Source organism: Tiliqua scincoides, chromosome 2, assembly GCF_035046505.1.
Source record: "Tiliqua scincoides isolate rTilSci1 chromosome 2, rTilSci1.hap2, whole genome shotgun sequence".
NCBI classification, from domain to species: domain Eukaryota; kingdom Metazoa; phylum Chordata; class Lepidosauria; order Squamata; family Scincidae; genus Tiliqua; species Tiliqua scincoides.
In genome coordinates this window covers 229,265,300-229,283,644 of record NC_089822.1, presented here as the reverse complement: position 1 = coordinate 229,283,644, position 18,345 = coordinate 229,265,300, and the positions used below count along the sequence as shown (strand labels likewise).

The 18,345-nt window shown below is 41.1% G+C and overlaps 1 protein-coding gene and 1 pseudogene across 1 annotated transcript in view; both read left to right on the top strand.

Moving 5' to 3' along the window:
• GRM7 (glutamate metabotropic receptor 7) overlaps positions 1–18,345 on the top strand; it is a 466,404-nt gene that overhangs the window by 417,711 nt on the left and 30,348 nt on the right. The window lies entirely within an intron of this gene.
• LOC136642926 (5S ribosomal RNA) lies at positions 17,692–17,811 on the top strand (annotated as a pseudogene).

Sequence of the window (18,345 nt, the reverse complement as noted above, 5' to 3'; positions counted from 1 at the left end):
TAAGAGGCTTCGTTTCTCCACTGCTGAGGAATATAGTTCTTTGGGAACTGCCACTCAAAACGAAGACGTCAGTAATTCCACTGGACTTACTCATGTAGTTTCTTGGATCCAGGCTTTTACTCCAAAACGGTAGGCTCTTGACTGTGCATTATTACAATTCTGTGGAGTTATTGGGGTGGTCTGTGCTGATCTGTTACTCAAAATGACAATATATCATTCAAAACGATCTGTTGCCGCCTCCTCCTGCAAGCATATCCATGCCAGTGTGTGTGTGTAAATCCCCAAAGGCTTCAATCATTGTACCCCACTTTTTAATATGTCAAGTGTAAATGGAATAATATAGTAAACTAAATGAAAGCCAGGGATTATTAAAGGCTTTTGTGTTTATGCATTATATTATATATCTCTAGCTATTATTTAACATCCTCATGAATATGTCAACTCTAAAACTGTGAACTATGAAATAATCATGGAAGATTTTCAGACATTTTCAATACTTCCTCTCTATATTTTATCAGAGTGTGTAATACACTACATAGGACAATTTGTGATAAATCCCTGTGAATTCTGTGTTATTCGTTTGATTGCTTATCGAGTGTGATTTCTGTGTCAACACCTGGGAGATCTTCCTTTAAGTCATGAGCCGCACAGGAAGGAGAAGAATCCTTACAACTGGCAGCACTGAAGGCTATAAGGCATTTTAGAGCAGACTCATTGGCTGCCTGGTATCTCAGTATTGCTCTACTAACAGAATTATGAATGAAGCATTCTGCAGAGTGGTTTAGCAGTGCCAAGGTGGATGGAACCATGCTGCCAACTTCTGATCTCAAACATTCTGGTGCATTCAAAAGGCCAGGGCAGTAGAGCTTGGCAAACTTCAGTGGCAAGTTAAGCTGATCACAAGCATTTTCTTTTTATTCTGTGGCTGATAGTGGCAAATGCAGTGGGCTGAGCTTGTGTGTGTTCTAGTGTGGGGTGAAGAGGCTACATAAGGAAGTGAGTGTGAGAGCAGTTGCTGCTGCCAAATTGCTACATTGTGCGGTCACTGCCCACTCTCCCTGCCTCAGCAGCATCCGTGTGGGTGGCAGTGATGCAGCACACATGTGTGAACTGCAGTCTCTCCTGCATCAGTGTTTGAAATAGCAAGGGTGTGTGCTTGTACAGTGGAATATGTTTAATGAATATTTGATGTGCCAAATGGTGCCTGAGCACTTGTTTATGAGCAACAGTATGTTGCTATGAAGGTAGTAGTCTGTGCTTGTTATTTGTGTAACATTTTTTATTAAAGCTGGGCTTGACAGTATGAAAGCACAAAATCAAAAGGCGTTTCATGTTGCCCTATATATTGCCCTTCTATTTCCCTTCCCTGCCTCGATTCCACCCTCCTGCCGCCACCCGGCACAGCACTTACCTGCCCTGGTGGCCACTGGGCTAGTTTCAGTGCTGGCGGGACATTGCAGGCTTTCCAGCTGGGACTTCCTACTCGCAGCTTGTCGCAAACATGCTTTATGGAATGTTTGCGATAGCTAGCGCCAGCACATATGGGTGAAATGCAATTGTGAACAAGCCATTCTGGTACTGAACTTCAAACATGGGAGTTAGTCATGTTCAGGGGGATTGGGATGCAGCATCTACCAAACAATCAAAAGAATATATTTTGAGGTTTTTTTTCCCCTTCAAGCAAATCCAGTTGTCCTCATTTCATCTTGCTGGGGAAATGGTGGTGAAAAATGTAACTCAATATTTCAATATGTTACAAATATTCACTTTTAATTTTCATCTTAGAATAAGAGTTCAGGAGAGTGTCGTCCTCCCCACCCCCTCGGTTTAATTCCCCTGAAACTCTGAGTTCATTCCAAATATGTTTTCTAGATAATATAGTACTTAGTGCTCATTAGAAAATAAATGGTAAGAAAGTCAATGTGCACAAAGAGCCCCAAAGTCAATATTAAGATGGGATTGAAAAGAAATGCATAAAATGTATATCAATAATTTTACCTGCCATTGAAGTAGAGTAAAAAAACATTTAAGAAAATGAGGTTGGAATGGGGGGGGGAAGAATTGTGTGTATCAGTTCTTCAAGATGCTGCCTTATACCATTGTTTCCCAAACTGTGGGTTGGGACCCACCAGTGGGTCATGAGCTGATTTTTAAAACATTAAAAAAAAAACTTTGCAATTATCCTTGCCTGGTTTACAGAAGAAAATCAATAGCTGGTATACTAACACTTGTGGTAGGAAGTAATCTTCATACCCCCAAATTAAAATGTTCATATTTTCTCTAGTAATTGGCATGCATGCATATGAAAATCATGTGAACCAAGTTTCAGCCTTTCGTCTTGTCTGGAAGTTGCTCTCCAGTTGAACCTTCTGGGTACCCTGGCATGACTGTTAAGGTTTGGGAGAACTGTTCTTGAATTCCATTCCTAGGGAGGGTCTAGCAAATGTCTACCCACACATACTATAAGTAAAGCGTCTAGCATCCTCCATCCCCAAACATTAATAGGACATGACACCCCAATCATTAATAATTTATTAATTATTATTAATGTTTTTTTCTTCCTAGATCTTTTTTTAGTGGATGACAATAGATTGTTTTTCTTCTTCTTCTTCTTCTTCTTCTTCTTCTTCTTATTAACAACGACAATAACAATAATATATATATGTTGTTGGCAACCTTCAGTCTCGAAAGACTATGGTATCACACTCTGAAAGGTGGTTCTGGAACAGCGTCTAGTGTGGCTGAAAAGGCCGATTCGGGAGTGACAATCCCTGTATGTATATGTATGTATACATACATACATATATATATATATATATATATATATATATATATATATATATAGGTGTATATAGTACATATATATATATATACATACATACATATACATACATACATATATATATATTAATAAGAATTAATAATTATTCTTATTATTAATAAGAATAATAATAAGAATAAGAATGGTATTTATATACTGCCTTTCTGGTCATCAGATTACTCCTCTGACTTCATTCAAGATGGTTCACATAGGCAGGCTATCTATAAACCCACGAGGGCATTTTTATAATAACAGAAAAGTTCTGTATTTCAAGAACCACACATTTCAGATGGATCTTTCACGGTCTGGTATCCCTTCTGGCCCCCAGTTGCCTCCCACACTGGCTGACAAGCAGCAACAGAGGGCCCAATCCTATCCAACTTTCCAGCACTGGTGCAGCTGAAATGCAACCCCGATGTAAGGGAACAAATGTTCCCTTACCTTGCGGAGGCCTGTGTGACTGATTCCCCACCAAAAGATGCAGCACACACCCCACCAGCACTGGAAAATTGGATAGGATTGGGCCCTAAATTTCTCACTTGAAGGGCAGCCAAGGCGCTTCTTCTTTCACACCAAAGAGCAGGTAGAATAACTCAGCTCAGCTTGTCAGCTGCTTCAAGATCTCACCATTCACAGAGCTGCCGGTGGCCTCAAACTGGTGACCTTCAGATGTTATCTTCGGGCTAACGGAGGCTCTGTCCTCTAGACCAGACCTCCTATCTGGTGGGTCCCAGTGTTAAAAAGTTTGAGAAGCACTGCCTTATACCAAATCAGGCTGTCAGTTCATGTACCTCAGTTTTGTCTCAGCTTATGGCAGTGATCTACATTTTCTGTGGTTCTTTCCCAGATCCACCTAGACAACTGAGGGATTAAACTTGAGACTTTTTGTATGCAAAGCATGTGCTCTGCCATTAAGCTATGGCCCCTTTCCAGTGCAATTCCCTGCTGAATATACATTTGGTGGCGAAATGTAGACTGTTGCTGTGCAATGTGTGACATTGCATCAGTTGGAACTAACATTTAAGGACCATTTCAAAGCAGGAAGGGTTTTGCCATCAAGGGAATGCTCAACTGGGAGCTGCAACCAATCACAACTTCCTGACATGCAAGACTTGTATGACAAATGTGGATTTCTCATATTCAAGCTTTACATTTTCAGATGGAAACGTAAATCATCTTAAGTCTGCCTCTAAAATGTAATGCATGGAGGGACTCCAAAAATACTCTTGCAGCCAAACTGCTAGTTTCAAACTGCTAGCTTTCCACAGTAATACAGTTAAGCACTCATAAAGCACCCAGTTGACCATCAGTGCATCTGTTCTGTTTATAAGGAATCTTCAAATGTCTATCACTCTATTTAATCCATTTATCCTGCCTTTGCCCTTTTCTGAAAAGGGGAGGGGGCACTGAAAGACAGCTTTGTCAGTGATTTGGTCCATTTTGGCATGTTAGAAATGAAAATGCAGATAAATGTTATTAACATTAACATGCATATTTAGATTCACACTGCTGAGATATTTGGGTTAAAGCTGGAGCTAATTCAACTAATTATTTTCTCCTTAGGAGGACATAATTTAATAGACTGTGATTTCTGAAACAGTAGAAGAATCTATGTTTGACATTGACCTGCATCATTGTATTTGTTTCACTGAAATCCTCCTCAACATTTGTTCTTATAAATATGTTGTTCTTCTAAGGTATGCATCTAATTTAAAATATTGAACAGAAAGATCCCAAAGCCATAATCCTTCCTCATATAAATACTTTGGAAGCTGAATGTTCATTTTCAATGAAGAACACGCCACCATGTTCCATTTGGACGATATGACAAGTACATACTGCTGTTACCTCCTATATCTCTGCTAAAAATATACAGATAAATGTTTAGGCATAATTAACAGAACACTTTGTGGAATTTTCAGTTATTAAAAGCAATCTCTTCACAAAGAAGTTTCAATATTCATATTACATTTATGTGAAACTGCATCTTAAAGTATTCATTTCTTTTCAGAAATTGCTTTTTTAAAGTTTGTGCTTCTGGAGGTTGGTCTGCAGTCACTAAAGAATTTTTTGAAGTCTGGTGCTTTCATGTTTTATACAGAAAGTAAGGAATCTTTTTAATGTTTTTTTCCTCTTTGTGATTATTCCACTTGCTCGTTCCTGTCAGTACAACAAAATGAATAAACAAATAAAGTGAATTAAAAATAAAGTTAAACCCTCAAAGAGAGTGCATTTACAAGTCTGCAAAGACCAACAGTATAATGAACTTGAACCTATATTTGGGGAACACACAACACCAGTGGTGTTGTGGTAAATTTTAAAGTGCAGGAGTTCATTGTGACACCCCCATCAGGCATATCCCACTAAGACTATACAACAAAAACGCCTACTGTAAATTTCTTCATTAGAATGTTTTCTTCTCTTGACATTTGTTTCTACTACAAAACTTATTATACTTTATTATTATACTTTGTTTAAACATGTCGCCCATTTCAGCCTCTCTCTCTCTCTCTCTCTCTCTCTCTCTCTCTCTCTCTCTCACTATATATATATATATATATATATATATATATATATATATATATATATAGTGTTTGATATAAACAAATACTTGAGTGCTTACCTATGCATGCTTACTCGGAATTAAGTAACTGTGGGTATGATCCTAACCATCCCAGATAGGACTACACATGGGGTGGGAGAGAAGTGGAATGAGGAGCCGTTGGGGGTAAAGAGGAGGGTGGACTGGGATCAGGAAGGGGGGTTGGTTGGTTGCAGCAGCATCCACCAAATTCAAGTCCCCTTCTCAGGCTCGATCTGCCTTTGTGGACCATGCAGACTTGCACCAGCAAACAAATATTCCCTTGCCCCGACAAGGGCTCTGGAGGCCAAAACCCCATAGTAATTTTTGGTTCACAGAAGATCTAAAATTAATGTGTATTTGAGTACAAATATATATTTGCTTGGATAATTGCTGTTAGGAGATTGTGGTTTTCCTTTTTGCTCCTTTCTTTAAATAGTTAATACTTTTTGTCCTGCAAAGAATCGCTGTGGAACATGGCATAGCACTGAAAGCTGAATGATACAAACACATAACCAACGTTTTGTACTATGGGATGATCATAGCCAGTCCCAGGCCACTCCCAGTGCCCAGGGCTGCAGTGGTGCCGAAAATGGCTTCCGCTGCATCCTGTGCACTTTGCAGGCAGCACTGGTAGCTCCTTGGGAGAAGGGAACTTTCATTCCCTTCCCCTGGGTAAGCTGAATAGCCCCACAATTCTACGTCGACCCGAGGGTTGGCGTAGAATTTTGAGCCTCCATGTTGGACCGGCGGCCCAAAACGGAGGCTCAGGATCCGCTCCACTGGTCCTACCTTCCTACCGCGCCTCTCCCTCCCCTGGCACACCTCCTCTCTGCCCTCTGCCCACCTTCCCCCTCTCCGGAATGCCTCTTTCCTGCCTCCCCCCACACCTCCACCTACTTTTTTGCTGCTTGGCAGTCCGTGCAACCGCCAAGCAGCGGAGCTCCAGTGCTGGGCTAGCACCGGTGCTCCACCAGCTCTAGGAATAATGCACACCGGCAGTGAGCAGGCACACACTGTATAGGATTGGACCCAAAATCCGTTGAGTGTTGTTGGAACATACGTAATAACATTATTTTTTTTTGTAAAGCATAGCTACTGATTTTAAGCTCAACCAGGAGCAGAAAGAAAACCATAAATGACGTTATTCAGTTCCAAAAAAGCTATGCAGCTGTTCCTCAAGTCTCTCACTGAACACTTGAGCAGGGCTTGATTTGAGAAATATTTAAGGAAAAAGAAAAATGGTTCCTTCACTATTTCGGCCTCTGAAGACAAATATATTGGGAAAGCAAAACCAAGATAAGTGTTAAAATCATATGGCAGCAGCAGAGAAGAAATGAAATTGCTGACCTTGATGCTGCGTGCTCACCATTCTTATTTTGGAACACAAAAGAGGGCTTTATTTATCACTTTACTCCGTGCATAATTAATCCATGGAACCCCTTGCCACAGGATGCAGTGATTGCACCTGGTCTAGATGGTTTTAAAAGTGGATTGGACAGATTTATAGAGGAAAACTCCATCACACATTACAAATTATGATGACTGTATGCAACCTCTAGGCTTTCTAGGTAGCCTGAATGCCAGATGCAGGGGAGTGGCAACAAGATATAAGTATCTTGTTGTCTTAAATGCTAACAGAAGCATCCTGTAAGCCACTGTGGGATACAGGAAGCTGGACTAGATGGACCCTTGACCTGAGCCAGCAGGGTTCTTTTTATGTTCTTATGTAATTTATGTTGTCAAGGAGTATAGACTCAGGCCAGACATCCCCAATGTTATTGTGTGTTTGGAAGTTGGGGCTATCACTCCTCGTTATGTTATCAGTAGTACTTGGTGTAGACCTGGATCTGAATTTCCTGAGCAGCAGTCTTTCAGAGAATAGTAGTGAAAGTCTTAGAACAGTATACATTTGTTAATTATGGGGTATTTGGTCTCAGAGAGAACACTGCAAAAACACAACACAAATACGGTGAATGCCAAAAAGAGGCTGGGCTACAAATATGATGTCCCAAAATTAAATGGGTATAAAAATTTAACAGTTGTATAATGGACATAAAAGTATGATTAGACCTTTTATGAGACTAGTTAAAAATGTAGTAGCCACACCTTCCAATTATTGTTGAAGAAGATGCCACTGTTGGAGAAGACATCAAACCTACAAATGCTATGAGGGAGTTAGTCCCATGAATTTACTTCTGAATACACATGCATAAGATTGCACTGCAGGAGACTGTCAGGTAGCCATTGAGATGCTGTTTCTGCAACAAGCTGAGGTGCAAATACTTCTTTTGCATAACTCTCGAATACCTAGCATGCTATTCCTATTCAGAAGTTGCAGCCTTCTTCAAAGACCAGATGTCTTTGAAAAGACCAGGCCTCCTCTTTATTTCCTTCCACTGACAAGTTTTTCTCACTGTTAAACCCCTACTGGGAACAACATGATCTGCTTAAATGCATCAAGATTGCATCAAGATGACTGTGAAATGCTATACGTTCTCTGGACAGTGACTTGGAACATTTGCAAATTCCTAAATAATAAAAATAAAATCCACATAAACTCTAAGGAAAGACATTAATGCTTTGGAGAGAAGCTTAGTGTGTTTGTATCTGATATAGGGTATTCTATTTCTCCCTATGTCCTTCTCAGTTCACAATATAAATGATAGAAAATATTGCTGGTCCCAAAGACTGTGGTGTTTCACACACACAGTCACTTTCCATTAATGGGAAGAAACTCCTTTTGCTTGCTTTTGTTTCTGAAATGTTCAGAATCAAGGGTACAATTAATTAGAGGCCATGATTAATCAGGGGCTCTTGATTTGCTTCTGCTTCTTGGACAGCCACCCACATTAAAGAGGCAGGTTTTATGCTGTCCTTGAGGGGAGGAACTTTGCATTGCCAGGAAATCTCTTCTACTTTATCATGTGATGTAATGGCAGGAGAAATGGAAGCTGATGGTAGCGGGATTTTGCCAATCATTCTCATGCAATGTCGGGATGTCACAGAAAGGCGGTAACACTTTCCACCAAAAGGAGGACAATCTTTCCTAATTCATTATTTCTTCCTGTTTTCCTTAACCTTTATAACGAGTGTTTTAGTGGCTGTTGCTATTGCCGCTGGTTGTGCTGTGTTTAAGCTTCTTTCTGTAATCGTTTGATTATTGAAAGCCATCCTGAATTGCATGAGAAGGAAAAGGTGTACTTTATACTTTAAAATTAATCAATAGGTTCTTTATGAGCGTGACTTATGTGTGACATACTGTCTACCCCTGCTGTTCATTTATCTTGAAAGAATGTTTGTTTTGTCATTAGCTGAATATAGGCCTAATAATAATACTTATTTTCATTTCCACTGACTAAGGGGGACAATTCTGTGTGATTTGGAAAGCTTGCCTTTGACATGTTTGAACACAAACCAGGCCTATTGAAGATGTTGAGCCCAATCCTACGCAGTGTGTGCTGGCTCACCATAAATGTGCCATAAGGTACATTTGCAGTACCTAGCACTGGCCGGTGCTGGGCTAGCACCGGGGCTCAAGTGCTCAGTAGTCACGTGGACCGCCAAGCAGCGGAGAGGTACATGGGGCGTGGGGGTAGGCGGGGAGGAGGCATTCTGGGGTGGGGGAGGCGGAGAGAGGGTGTTCTGGGGTAGAGGAGGCAGAGGCGTGCCGGGGGGAGGGAGCGGGGCAGGAGGGAGGCTGGACCTGTGGAGTTTTGCTATACCGGATCCAGAGCCTCTGTATCAGGCTGGCCACCCAACATGGAGGTTCTTAATTCTATGCAGACCTTCAGGCATTTTCAGTTTTGCTGCAGCCCTGTGCACCCGGCAGCTCAGGACTGGGCTGTAATGCACTGGGTCAAGCTCAAATATACTTAAGACACATTTCCTCTCTCCCCCAGTATTTTATATTAAACAGAAAGCAACCATGGGTGGCTGCCATCTTCAACCAAGGATTGGTAAACAATGTGGGGGAGGGAGAGTCTTAAATTTTACTTAAACCTTCCTTCCCGGTTGTTATTTCACTCAAAATTATCACCTTGTCTATTGGTGACCTTTTCACCATGGAGACAAAAGTACCTTGGATGGGGATGATTTTGCCAGAAATGCTGCTGCAGTGAAAAGGGTTAAGCTGCCTCCTCTCCAAGCCTCCAATTAAAATTTGCAGGTTAAGTCTGTGGTTGATTTTCATGTGCAAAATATGTTCGGAAAAACGTACGCACAAGTGCACGTCATGTACGGTTTCAGCTGAAGGGTCTGAAAGTTACAGTAGACGTACCACATTGCCTCTGCCAATTGTCATGATATAAAGGAAAACAGCTTCTTGTCATGTCCCATCTTCAAGTTGCTTAGAGATGATGTCAAGTCCAGGATGGCAATTATGGTAAACATGCCATGATATTGAGGGGAAGATGGAAAATCCCCATAAACCATCAAAAGAACTATGAATTATTTGAGAGAGGAATTCCACATATCTGTTGAACTTGGAGTCCTTGCCTGACACCTCACAGCAAATTAATTGCTTGATTAAGGTGCTATTTTTGAAATAAGTTGCTCCAGGAACAGGACATGATAGGACACAATGTGTGATTCATGTACACTCCCAGGTTTACCTCCAGATCCAGTGGCAGTCTGAATACTCTGAATACCAGTTGTAGGGGAGCAGCAGAGGGAGAAATGCCTTTCTCTTATGGGCTTTCCTGAGGCACGTGTTTGGTTGTTGGATGGGCCTGTGGCCAGATCTATCAGGGTTTTACTTTACTTATACTGCATAACCCAGATCCTTTTCCCATGCTGATATCCAGTCTCGAACTTCAGAAACAACCTTGAACAAGTCTAACATTTGCAAATTTATTGCAAAATCTGCAGTAAATGTTGTGTTCTTGATCTATTGAACTTTCCAGCAAGGGACAGGTTCCATATCCATTTACTGATGCTTAGCTGCTCACATCTTGAGGAAAGAGATTGTTATTGTTTCTTGTCCTGCCCTGCAGCCATCATCACCCCATGTGCAATGAGCAGCTAATTCCTCACCATGAAACGTGCTGTGCTGTAGGGTTATGAGGAGGCAGCCAAGGTATATGAAGCAATTTGCAGCCTGGAAAAGTTTGTCCTTGCATGGCTACACTGGAAGAGCTTAAAAAGAGTGAAGGGAGATGAGGGGAAGAAATAGCTGCTTGCCTTGACAGAGACAAAAAGCTTCTAACTTAAGCACCCTTACTAACTCTCCCATAGCATTGATTTGGAATTGGGCACAGCAAACCAAACTATTTCCCCAAACCACTGGAAAACAGCTTAGCTTTTTTTCTGAGCCCAGGTCTGAATTATGAAATCAGTCATACTCTGATGTCATTCTCTGAAGCATGATTAGATTTATGTGAGCATTGCAAACCCCCAGTTTTCTGTATCCTACCCCCAGTTTCCATAAAAAGAGGCTTTGCACCTGGAACTCCACAACAGTAATGAAACTATGGCAGATGTCATAGGGTGCCCTTGGGAAATATAATTTTCCTAGGGCACGCAAGCCTTTAATATGAACATTGTGGCTAGACCAATGGTTCCCAAACTTTTTAGCACCAGGATCCACTTTTTATAATTACACTCCATTGGGATCCACCTAGTTTTATGAGATGAATGAAGAGTTTCACTTTAGCAACTGTCAAGCCTCTGTTTTTATTCTTTTTACTATGGTGGGGGGCCCGCCTTCTGGAGAGTTTGTTGAGCTCCACATTTATTGGATTGGGACTATTGCGGTGGTGTTACATTCCCCTTGGCCTGCCCTTTGAAGTGTACTAAGGCATGTTCACTCACAAGTAATGCACATGTGGTTTCCATAGGGCTCAATACTGTACATTTTCTTTATCAGCTATCAGCTTGTCAGTTCCTCCCTTCCAGTTCACAGATTGTGAATGGGAATGGAAGCCCATAACAGTCCATCCCTGGTCCCACTCATGGTCATAATAGCTTAAGAATTCTAAGCACTATAAGGAGAAAAATGAAGCTAAACATGTAGAATCCTTGTGGATTTTGTTTTGACAAGCAAGTGCACTTTCTTCCCGTTCTGAAGGCACCTCATTAAAAGTTTGCTTGGTAGAAAGTAAACAAACATTTTATCCTCAGAGAAAGAGGAAAGAAAAATAGTATCCTTGTGAAAGGTACTAAATTGAGATCCTTTCTCCCACTCTTCGCTGTTTACCTATGCCAGGGGTGCCCAAATCCTGGCCCTGGGGCCACTTGCGGCCCTCCAGGACTCCCAATCTGGCCCTCAGGGAGCCCCCCGTCTCCAGTGAGCCTCTGGCCCTCCGGAGACTTGCTGGAGTCCATGCTGGCCTACGCAACTGCTCTCAGCGTGGTGAGCTGTGGGATAAAGGCTCCCTCCATTGCTTGCTGTTTCACATCTGCAATGTGCATTACATCTTTGTAGCAGCGGCAGCAAAAGAAAGGCTGTCCTTGCTTTGTGCAAGACCTTTTATAGACCTTGAGCTATTGTAAGACCTTCATTCATATGTTCCATCTCTAATATATTCATTTATGTAAATTTATTCAAATTTGAAGTGTAAATTAATTCTTTTTTTCTAAAAAATGAAAAAATAATGTTAATTAATATTAATAGTGCAGAGGTTTTATTTTTTATGTTTAAGTGTATTAAATACTATGTGTTTTTGGTTTTGTTTTTAAATTATTTTTTAATTTATTATTCGTTATCTATTTTCAACATTTCAAAATCCACAACTCTTGTAAGAATTCAAACAGATTGCAGCCCAAGGGATAGTGAAAAATTGGGACAATTACAGGCAGAATGGAGGGAATCTGGTCATCACTACCTGTTGAGAATACTACATGCCTATTGAAATTGTCCTTGTTCTCCCATACTAAAGTGGGAGTGGTGGCTGGGAAAGAATCACCTTCATAAATGTTGCTAATAAAAATAGTAATTCTTAATTTATTTTGTACTAGAAAACAAAACATAACATGCAAAATGGGTGAATCCAGGGCCTAGGAGAGGGGGGTAAAGGGGGTGATTTGTACCCGGGCCCAGGGTCAAAAAGGGGGCCCAGGAGCCAAAGGAGGGGGCCCAGAAATTTCCTGGGATCTTACTTTTTCTTATCTACTCAGACTTGCTTGCATGGGATGCTGGGGACACTACCACAAGCGTGCAGCTGCAGCTACTGGCAAGCCATATATGCTGGGTCAGGGAATGCATACATGATGCTGCTTAACACAGTGTCAAATCTGGGAGGCAACTGGCCTGCTGCAGTAGCTCTTTGGTTTGTGATCTGCTTAGTATGAAGAAGCATCTAGGAGTTCAGGAACACACCTGTGGGACTACAGAAGGACATTTTGGGGCATGGAAAGGACACTTTCCATTCTAGTGTGAGCCTCAATATGATGATGCTAATTTTCTGCATGATTTTCTATATTTAAAAGATTTTAGAGAGACTTAGGAGTGTGTCTGGTTTTCCATGTTACTGTATCTAGCTGCCAATGCCACCTGGGTGGGTAGACCTGGGCTCCAAAGACTTATCCAGCTGTTTCCAACATCCCCCATCCTGTTTTGCCCCCCATCCCCATTCTGCTCTCCCGTCACCACCCTCCCCCACTCTGTTTCACCCCTCCCCCCTTTGCAAAGGGGCCCAAAAGAAACTTTGCGCCCCCTGATAAAATTCCTCTCAGTGGCCCTGGGTGAATCCAAGTAAAGTCAATGTAATGCATATTACATTGCCCACATGTTACAGTAGTAGTGATGGATGGGCTTTGGAAACTCAGCCGGAGATATGAGTCTGCACTTGGTAACAGAATAGAACTGAGAGAAATAAGAATGCAGACTTGGAAAGAAGAATACAAAGGGTGGAGTGTGATATCAAAGATTTGGAGGCTTTTAAATAATGTATCACTAGTATTACCTGGCCTGGTATGAATGTGACAGCTTTAAGTGAAAAGATCAAATGTTTTGCTACACAAGTACTTGTTAAATCAATATGATTCATTAGCTTCCTTCAGTGGTGGAAAATGAAAGCTGATAATGACTCTGGATAAGAATTAGAAAGCCTAGTCCTTTAAAAATTCATTTGTTGCAATCAATGGCCTGCGCTTCAACTCAGTCCCCTTTGGGAGGTGAGCTGCATTGTCAGTGGAGGCAGGCTAGAACAGAAGTTACAAGGAACAAATTCAATCTGACTTGAAAGTGAGCAAACTGGACTTGTTTGGAAGAAAATAAATCTGTCTCCTGGCCATGTGCCTAGATATTCTCCTGAGAATGGAGGGCCGATATTGAACACACAGTTGCTATGAAATGTGACGTGGGCAAGGCAACCTTCAAGTAAAGCACCTTTGCATTAAACAGCTGCTTAACATTAAAAACCTTCAGAAAGTTTTTATTTGAGAAGGTGTTTGGTTTATTTTTGTCTTTGAATCATTCAGGAAGTTTCAATAATTCAAATTTTTAGTGTGTGTGTGTGTGTGTGTGTGTGTGTGTGGTATGCATGTGTTTTAAATATTGTATGTATTAGGAGTTCCACCCATAGACTACACAACATACTACTTTTGTTTTGTATTTAGATAAAGGAATTTATCCAGTTCCACCAACAAGGAATAAATGGTAATTCTTTGACCTTGAAACTCTTCTCTACTAATCTACACAGTGCTATTTCTGGAGGGAAAACATTCTTAGAAAAAAGTCTCAGGCTTTCCAAGAATTATCCAAAAAGGCTTGAAAGATCCAGTTAACTCTTGGTTGAAAATCTAGCTTCATTCATCTCTACAATCACGGCATTTCAGAGCACTCATTTTCTAAATATGTAAAAATAAATAACTCTAGACATTGCTCAGATCCCTGTAAAGCAAGGGATCTCTTGTCACAAAGCTCTCTTTGTGACGGACTCCCTTTGTGACGGATCCCCTGCACAAGTGGAATACTCCCTCCAGTCACAGAGTAAGCTTCCAACAATGGAACACCACTCCACAAAACGTCTGGAAAAAATAAAATAAAAATTATGAATCAAATCCTTCTGGAAAATGTGCATCCCTCATGCTACCTCGGACTTTTCTGGTTACTTCTCTGTCTAGTTCAGACAGAGCCTTAATGGTAGAAAGTGTGAAGTTTTAAGAAGTTAGTTTTAAGTTAGTTAAATTTGAAGTTAAGTTGGTTTAAGTTAGTTTTAATAAGTTCAAATTCAATAAATTATAAGTGAATTAAGGAATATTAGCCCAGAATAACTACCCTCAAAACTATCCTTAAATATAAAAATGTGCAAAATGCTTCCTAATGTAGATAAAGGTTTATTATCTCAGTACAGGGTGAGTCTGTTTATCCTCAGATTTTATATCTGCAGATCTGGCTCAACCCTAGTCCCCCAGACCCACATTGAGTCTGACTTGGCCCATCCTGAAACTTCCAAAGGAGGGCTTCCCTCAACCTCAGAATACCTTAAAAGACTTTAAAACCTGTTTCCTGAGGGAAATGAAGTTGCATGTTTTAGCACTACAGGGCCATTCTGAAGCTCTGCGGGCTTCAGAAAGCCTTCGGAGGCAACCGGAGCAGAGCTCCAGTCACTTTTGGAGGGTTTAAAGGGGCGGGAACCACAGATTTCTTTATCCACAGTTTTCAATAGCTGTGGGTGTCCAAGAACGGATACTCCGCAGATACTGAGGCACCACTTGTACTTTTCTTTTTGTTCACTGGTAGTAGATAAAAGAAAAGCTGCATAGTGCCCACTCTTGAATATTCAACAGTGTATCATGTAAACATCCATAAATATTCATTGGAACATATGTGCTGTCATCACAATTTGTTTGTACCCTGTGTGCAGTTTATTTCTTTATTTTTAATGCTTTCATTGGAGCCAGTGAATGTTATTTTTCTTGTAAGCGGTATGTGCGACCAGGATCAGGACCATCATATGGGGTAAAGGTATATAACATCTAGTTGAGCACATTTTCAAAATTTCAAACTACATATCTTGTCTTGTAATGAATGATCAATGAGTCAGGTAGTAGGGAAGAAAGTTTGATGTGCCTTTGTGAAAACAATTTCTGACTAAAATAAACTACTCTTTTCTCCCCGTACTTCTATGTTGTATTCCTCCAACTCTCATACAAGGGCTGAATTTGGGTGCCAGGATCTATAGTGAGCCATTTCTCCTAACAAAGTTAAATCAACTTGTATTTCAAGATTACCAAATCCCAATTTAGTTTCATTATAAGTGCCCATCTGCTTGTCAAAGAGAGGCAAGACTTTTATATGCTAAAATGCAGGCCTATTTCAGTTTATGAATTATGGGAGATTGAACGGTTTCCATGGTCACAGTTTCATTTGATACATTAGTATCAACACAAATTGGATGGCTGAAGTAATTTAGTGAATTAGATTCAGACTAAAATGCTGCCAAAGGAATAATGGATGGAATTAGCACCCAGAGGGAGCCAACCATCAAATAAAAAGGGTGTTATTTTGCATGTGAGAAAATATTTTCATTTTTTTTTCCACGGAATAGATTTGCATATTCCCAGAATTTCTTCCAGAGCCCTTCATGTCCTATTTTGGAAATGTCTTAGAATTTGTTTTGAAGAACTCACAGATATGAGAAATGACAGTACTGATATAAAAACCCCACATGTTCCTTGGTTCAAGCCAATAAAATGTGTTGGATGTCTTTGAGAAGGATATATGGCCCACAGTAATTGTCCCAGTTAATGAATCTATTGCTTTCTTACCGGCATTTTTTAGCAGCTTAAAATAGGAGTCTGTCATTAAAAAAAACCCAGTGGAACTTCCTAGCTTTCATTGTTGTGATGCATTCATTACTATGCTTGGAAAGAGCCAGATCTTCATCTGATCTCAATTATCAAGACATATTTAGCAAATATGTCTTTAGCAAAAGACATATTTTACCCATACCTATTCTAAAAGTTCTTAACTTTTCAGTAAAGTTTCCTGCAACAAAGAACCTGCCAGCAAGAACTAATTCTTGCTGTTAGTTCATCGTCTTTGCCAGAATTTTCTCTCTTTTGCTTTTTTTCTTCATAATACTATGTGCACCTCCTAAAATAATATTTTTTTCAAAACATTAGGAACGTGCACAGAGAAGAACGCAGTATTTCTCCTTTGCTGCCTTAGGGCCAAGTGCTATCCAACCCTCAAGTGCTATTGTAGCTTTGCCAGCAGGGTGTGCACTGAGCTGTGCGGTGAGGGGGTAGTCGTGGAGGCCTTTTCAAGGTAAGGGGACATTTATTCGCTTACCTTGGAGCTGCATTAAGGGTGCATTGGCACCAGAAAGATGGATAGAATTGGGCTCTTAATCATAACCAGCACAATATAATTCTAAACAGCCACTGAAGTGTTTATGTACAAGTTTATTTTAAATACTATTGCATTCTAATGGCCAAATCCATGTAGATTTATGGCTTAATTTCCAAATCCAAACCATAGTTAAATGCTTGTGGGCCCAATCCTATCAGGCTGCTGTGTCATCGGAATTCACATTCCAGAGGCGCAGCAGCCCTTCCAGCAGTGTGCGACTGGGCCATTGCTGGAAACAGCAGGTGGGCAAAAAGCGGCAGGAAGGGAGTAGAGTGGGGATGTGTCAAGGGTTGAAATGGGTGATTATCAGTGGCAGCATCACCTCCAAAATCCTATCCCCCTTTCCAGCCTGGGAGCTGCACCAGCAAAAGAGCTGGCGCAAGTCTGAGTAGACCTACTGGGGAAATGGAGGCTTATCCTGAGGTAAGGCAATAAATATTCCCTTGCTTCAAGAGGCCTCCAGGATTGCCCCACCTGCAGGATACAGCATTTGCTCCATTTGAGTGGCTGCATCGGCAAGGGGGATTTAGCTAGGATTGGGCAGTGAGTGGAAGAAAGAGCAGGCAGTAGAATTTCTCTGCCCCCTCTTCTCAACAGGAGCTCCATAAATCTTCGTCAAAAGTCTGTGTTGAGCTTAGGGAACCTTCAGGAAGGGATGTGATGCAGGAAAGGAGTGAATCTTCCAAATCAGGTGGAGGCATGTTATATAAGTAGAACTGACCCTAAACCTTCTATGATTTGGTGGTCAACTTTCCTTAGAATATATAAAGTATGAAAAACATAATCTATAGTATGTTTTCATTTACATTTATTAGTAGTCACACTTTTTCTATGTGTTGTAAATATACACACATTGCAAAAAAGGTTACAGCAAAAAATATTTTCCGTTGTCTATCCAATAAACTTTATATTGGTGATGCGAAATTTCACAGGCTGTCAACAGGGGCGACACAACCTGGCACGCCGCCTGATGCCACTGTATTCTCTGCCACAGACAGCAACTGTTACCCTGCACATTCCTGATCTCGTCTGATCTCGGAAGCAAAGCAGGGTCAGGCCTGGTTAGTACTTGGATGGGAGACTGCCTGGGAATACTGGGTGCTGTAGGCTTAGACCATAGCCTTTTGAGACTGAAGGTTGCCAACCACCACCAACCACCACCAGTGCTCTGGAGAAAAGGAAAAAAAAGAGCCCTTACCATGTTCCTTGTACAGTTTTCCCAAATCCAGAAGTGGTGGACATTTGATTTTATTTAAAGGAACCATGGGAAGGAAGAAACCGCTTCAATAGCTCTGTGTCAGTAAATAAAACTGGAAGTCCCACAATTCAGGGTTTGAGAAAATTGTGCAAGTAAGTAAATAAAATGTTTATTTACCTCCCCCTCTGTGGACCTGGTCCTCTGTGGGCCTCCTCAGATCTATGCCAGCTCTTTTACTGGCATGAACCTGTTAGGCCTGGGACGGGTGTTCCAGATTCCATAGACAATGCTTCTGCCAGTATCCGTTCCTAACCTGCCTTCAACCTGCCCCAACCTGATTCCCGCCCTGATCTGCTCCCACCACCAACCTACTATGCCAACCGCTGGTCCATACAATGTGATGGTGGATCGCAAGATCTGCTAGTGTATTATGCAGATAAGATTGA